The following is a 6649-nucleotide window of genomic DNA, read 5'->3' on the forward strand; positions in this document are numbered from 1 at the left end:
TTCTATCAGGCATAGTTTTTCTTTGATAGCATATTAGATTTCAAACAATTATAACTAATAAATGAGGCTAACATTTCAATGAAACTTACCCTTAAAATGTAGAAATGTATGATTTTCGAGTGTATTTTGCTTCTGGGAGATTTCAAACATGTTTTCAGGATTTTTCTATCAGGCATAGTTTTTCTTTGATAGCATATTAAATTTCAAACAATTATAACTAATAAATGAGGCTAACATTTCAATGAAACTTACCTTTAAAATTTAGAAATTTATGATTTTCGAGTGTATTTTGCTTCTGGGAGATCCCTATTTAGTGCCCAACAGTAATCAGCCAACATTAAAGAGCTCCACTTCCCTTAATACCGGGTTTCCGTGTTCTGAATGTCCTGGTGAAACTTTTCACCATGCTCGTCACTCACGGCACCAAGATTTGCAAGGAAAAAGTCCAAGCGGGAGTCTAGGAAGTGGATTTTTAGGCTCATATTGTATCACAAGGCCTTGTAGGATGTCAGTAGCTCTTTTACGATCTCAGAATAGTCATTTGCTTTGTGATTCTCCAAATCTCTGCGCAAACTTTCTTATATGGCAGCTATGTAGCTTTCTCAAGATTATTTAGCCCCTTATAAAAATTCTAATCTCTTATCAGTTCCCTAATCTGTGGTTCAATAAAAATACCTTCTTTGATTTTTGCGTCGTTTACTCTAGGAAACTTATTTTTCAAATATGTGAATTCCTTGCCAGTTCCATCCATACCTTTAACAAAAGTTTTCATCAACCTTAACTTAATATGCAAAGGTGGCAGATAAATTTTCTTTGAATCAACAAGAGGAGGATTGACAACATTCTTCTCTCCTGGGGTCAAAGATCGTTTTGGCCACACATTCTTTTCATAATGATTTTTCTTATCCCGACTGTCCCACTCACAGAGAAAGAAAAAAAAAAAAATGTAACCCAGCTGCATTCCAAGTAAAATTGCCACAACCTTAAGGTCACCACATTTATGTTCTTCATACTTAATTTCTTACAATAGAAGTGTCATACTCTCATATGTTCCCTTGATGTTAGCTGCATGGTCCAGAGGAACAGAAGGAAACTTATTTCCGTTGTTGAGCAAAACAGCTTTCAAACTCACTCTTGAAGAGTCAATAAACAAGCGCCACTCATTCCTGACATATTTACGATTAAATTCCTTCATAACAGAACATACATCATTGCAAAACACCACACCATCCTCACGTGAGATAAACTGTTCAAAATCACAATGTTGCTTACGATAACAACTAACTTTGAATTCTTTCTGTAGAAGATTCCAGCCTTTTAACCTGGAATCAAGAAGTTCAGATTGTTTTTGTTTTTTTGACAAGTTCAAATCCGGCACAAGATCATTCAGATCTTCTTGACTCAATAAATGTGGTTCACTTGAAGAACAGATTGGCTGAAAGTGCATTTCTTCTGTTTGTTTTTTTCAATAACCTCTTCACTTAAGTCATCATCACTTAGTTCCATTTATTTTGGAGGGTCAGGTACAAGAAAGTCTTGACTGTGAGGGACATAATCCATCAACATATATATGCACAATTAGGTAAGCGCACAATAGCTTTAACACTGTAATTAAATATTCAGCTAAAATATTTCTGCTATCTATATTTTAATGTTCTGATTTCTTATCCACGGAGTGACACTTTTCTTTTATTACAACTTTTTCACACCTTTTCATCCTCATCCTTTTAGACAAATGTCTGTCAGTCATTGTGTATCTTGACCACATCTCTCCACTCCTCCATGTTCAGGTACATCTCATTCACCTCCACATGTTGCAATGAGAGACCCCTCTACTGGAGGGTGCTGTCAATGCTGGCTCTCCACCGCATCCACGTTCTCCCCATCGGTGTCTTGGCTTCAGGTGTCCACTCATAAGTACTGCCGTTCTCTCATTATTTTCACATGGCCGTACCATCATACCTGTCCTCCTTCAACAAATTCCAAATAGGCATATCTCTTTGCAAAAATATTTCTTTCTTCTTCCTCGTAAAAAGAGAAAGTCATATACTGGCAAATTGAGAATATCTATATCACTGCCCCGTAGACAAAACGAACTCATTCTGCAAGACATGCCAATTATGCAAGCCAAGAAGTGTTTTGAAATGTGAGACCAAAGGAGGGTCATGTTCGAAAAAAGATAGAAAAGAGGCACAAGAAGAAAGGGCCTGCCTCATCTTGCAACTCAAACAGCTTGGCATGTACCCTCTCTTTCGACAAAAAGCGCAGTTTTTAAAATATGAAACAGGTGACCGTTGGAAGACCTGAACTTGTTAAGCTGATTACTTTGACAACATTATTCACTATTGGGTGCAATTGTGAACACATATAAAAATTTTTGTTTTTTCATAATCCATTAAGTCCCTTCAAACTTCCGGCCATGGATACAGCATGCTTGTTCATTAGATCGACTCCAAAATTCACACTTCGCCTACAGTAAAATTCCCGTTTGGCCTACTCCCAATATGTCCTATTTCGTCATTTTGTCTACTCTTGGGGTACTTAAAAAATGAGACCAAACAAAATTTAGAAATACAATCATCTATTCTATTAAGTGATAGCTATAAATCGTTACCATTCCAGTGATAAAGCAATGGAAATAATACTAAATTCCATACTAAAAGTAAATAAGAAATATATATTCAGACACAACAGAAAAAATGCAAACCCAATTAGACATCAGAGATATCCTCCATAATAAAAGAAGAAGAAAGAAGAACAACTGAAAAAGGAAAAGTTGAATTCAACAGAACAAGAAAAAAAAAGGGTTACAACATGAGAAAGGTATCACGTAACAATTAAGCAGAAAAAATAGAAAGGAAAGTGAAAAAGTGAACAAAAGCCCTAGATGGTAAAAAAATAAACAGATAAACGATATAAATGTGAAGTAAAAAAAAAAATAATAATAAAAAAAGTTCCATTTACTACAAACCAAAGAAAATTTCTTCTATTTCTCAGCAGTAATCCTATACATCACAATTGTGACAAAGGGCATGGACTCGAAGACTAGTAATTCTAAAGATCATTAGGGAATAGGTTTTATGAGGACCTTAACCCAATCGCTTCCCAAATTTTATAGGGTCATACAGAAGTAATCTCTCTCTCTCTCTCTCTCTCTCTCTCTCTCTCTCTCTCTCTATCTCTCTCTTTTTTCTTTTCTTTTTAATTCGTGTCAACTGATCCAGCCACAATACTGCAGACAGTAAAGCAAGCAAAGAAACAATAGAAAGAGAAGCTCTTGCCTTGGACTCTGCCCGGGAAAGGTCATTATTCTCCGGAACCGTTTGGCACTTCCTCAGAAGCCATTGCATATTGGTTTAATAATCAAGTGCATTTGATAAACTGCATGTACCATCAGTTCATGTTCGACTAAAATATAGCACAAGAGGAAGAACCACAAAAAAATATTTGTGAATGAAAAAAAGAAAAGAAAAGAAAAACATTCTCTGGTCGAAGAGTTAATAGAGCTGTTGATGATTTATTCACAGAGGTGAAGCAAGTGCCTTACTTGGAGGCCAAATAGAAAAAAAAAATACATATATATATATATATATATATATATATATATATATAATACAGAGAAACCTTTTTGCAAGGTACATAGCAATCTAACACTAGCATTATTTTATCAGAAGTAAAAGCATGATAATTATGTCATTCAAAGTGCATCTGATCGATTACCGATAAGGTTGTTTTGTTTATCCTTCTTAACGTTTGCACAAATGACAGGCATTCTCTTTCTTCAGGTAATTGATGCATATTATTAATACAATTTAATGCTTAATCGAGCATATTAGAGATATAGATGCTTGCAATTGTAAGGTTCCTCTGGACCAGAGGTTCTCAAAGTGGGGGTCCCGACCCCCAGAGGGGTCGCGAAATAATTTTGAGGGGTCACGATCGAGATCGATATCCATACAAGCTTACATACGTACATGCATATATACATACATACGTGCGCACGTACATAGGCTACATGCATACATACATACATACATACATACATACATACATACATACATACATACATACATACATACATACATACATACATACATACATACATACATACATACATACATATATAGACAGGCAAGCAGATACACGGAGACAGAAAAATTTGTTATAGTGATTGTCAGAAATTCGTTGTTTTTGGGGAAGTGGGTCGCGACTCTATCGAAGTAATTTGTAGGGGGTCGCAGCCAAAAAAGTTTGAGAAACCCTGCTCTAGACCAGACCCCATTGTTGCGCAGTTGAACAATCATCGATTGGAAGGCGGCAGCGCACGTTCTTTTTAAAGGGCGATGTTTGGGTCACACTTTCATCATTCAGCTTTGCACATTGCCCAGAAGAGCACTGCAACTCTTGAGAATGAGACTACGAAAGATCTTCTGCCATACAGCCACATGGATATTAGTTCATGTGGTTGCTATAGGTCTTTTCCTGTGCCAACTGGGTCTCAACGTAAACCAGTTCTTGCAGGGTGCAACGACGTTCACCGTTACTAGAGACGTGTCAAGACCTGTTCCCTTGCCTCGCATCACCATCTGTTTCTTCCCTCCCTTCCACCCACGAGCCTTGGTGGTCCTCGGGGTGAATGACAGTTTGCCCGTAGCAGAACTGGAGGAGAGTCTCTGGAATTTGGAGGGAGTAGAAAAGACGATGCCCGTTCGGACATTGGTCGAGAGTGCTGCTTGGGATCTGGGGGCCCTGGTGGAAGAACTACGCGTGGAAGACATGGTGGAAAAGTACAGCCTCCACACAAAAACTTCACCCTTCTGGCATAGATCGTACACCCCGTTAGGCCCCTGCCATACTCTTCATCCTCCGCCCATCAACGATCCCTCTGTTGGGAGACTCAGTCTTCGTTTGCGTCCATCGTGGCAAAGCGGAGATCCTTGCATATGGTTGCAAGAAAATCACTCCACACAGCCTGGAAGACCTATGGATTGTTCACGTCACTGCAACAGCTCCTGTGAACTCGAACAATTGATCCCTAACTATGTCATATCGAATATAAAAGAATTGGAACAAACATCAGATATGGTGAGTCGTCAAGGGGTTTTCTCACTCAGATTTTCAAACGACGTCGGTGCAGTCATTGAAACGTATGAAATAAAATTAAAAAGTGGACTACCATCGCATGGCACTATGTCATGTTTCCATAAATGTCTAATGGATATGCAAAGAAAGGGAAACTGCAAACCTTTGGGTAAAGATTCCCTCTATTTCCCAGTAAAAGATGTGTGCGTTACAGCCGTGGACTTACTTCATGTGTCAGAAACTTATGTTTCTGAGACACATGCAAATGATCACTTTTGCACAGACTTTTGCAAATCCAACAAGTTTTCCATAAAACATGCAATTCGTTCATATTTCGATCCCGGTAACTACTCTGTGGCTTTGCGCATCAAGTCCCCTTGGATAAGCGTGCACGAAGAAAAGGAGTTATATCCAATGAATCGTTTACTGGCAGCCATTGGAGGGACCCTAGGACTCTTCCTAGGCGTCTCTTTACTCGACATTGGATATTGGTTGGCGATATCTACATTTCGCCTTTGGAAGAGCTGCCATTTGAGGTACAACATATATTTCACCCAAAAACAAGATATAAATGTGATTCTTCAGCATACGCGAATCTTGTTTAGGTGGTCGTTTCTCTTGCTCTTTGTAGGAGCTTCAACTGTTCACATTATGCAATCTGTCACTTCCTTTATGTCTCAGTCATCCACTGAAGCTATAATCTTAATTACCGATACTACGGAAAATGTTCATGAAGACGTTAATGACAGCAATCTTGAAAGGGAAGCTTGGTTTCGGTTGGCTAGTCGCTCATTTGGATGTCAAGCATCTGGGTTGTTGACAGAACAAGAAGAATGTAAGGTGCGATGTCTTCTTGAGAAGGCAGCAATGGAAACGAGCCTCTTCCTCCCTTTCGTAGACGTAAGCGACCTTCATCCATGTACTTCCAAGGACTTATCCTTTCCTCGACCTAAGATTATCATTCCAAGTGAAGTGAAGGAAGACATTTTCCATACTGCCAGGGATGCATGCAAAGAAAAGTGTAGTTCTATTTCTGAATATTTGAAATTTCCTCAAGGGATGAATGGATCATTTGTTCAATACAAACGAATACCTTGGAGGTGGACAAGCAGTGTGACTCTTGCTTGTGAGATAGGTGGAATCATTGGTCTTTACCTTGGTTGGTCGACATTAGATCTTCATCACCTGGTGGTCATGTACTTGATGGAGGTGAGTAAGTTTAAAAGAGACATCTCAAAAGTTTCTTTGTTGCTCTTTAGACTAGGAAGCTTACTCCTGTGTGTTACTTTATGTGGTATCCAGATTGACAAGTATTTGTGGGCTCATCCTATATCATTCGGCATTTTCCCTTCTACAGTAAATATATCCTCTCTAGCCATCACAGCATGCCCTTGGCCACCCTTTAGTTTATATCGACTAGGGAAGGCTGTGGGTCTGGAGACCAATGGAACTGAATGGAAAGAGCTCGATACAGAAGCCCGGAAACATCGATGGCTTTTGTTGATGGAAGCCTTGAAGTCTTCCACACGATCTACTGAAGATATCTGGAGTGAAGCCATGTGGACTA

The sequence above is a fragment of the Oratosquilla oratoria genome, chromosome 30, assembly GCF_046742065.1.
Source record: "Oratosquilla oratoria isolate Oo_2021 chromosome 30, ASM4674206v1, whole genome shotgun sequence".
NCBI classification, from domain to species: domain Eukaryota; kingdom Metazoa; phylum Arthropoda; class Malacostraca; order Stomatopoda; family Squillidae; genus Oratosquilla; species Oratosquilla oratoria.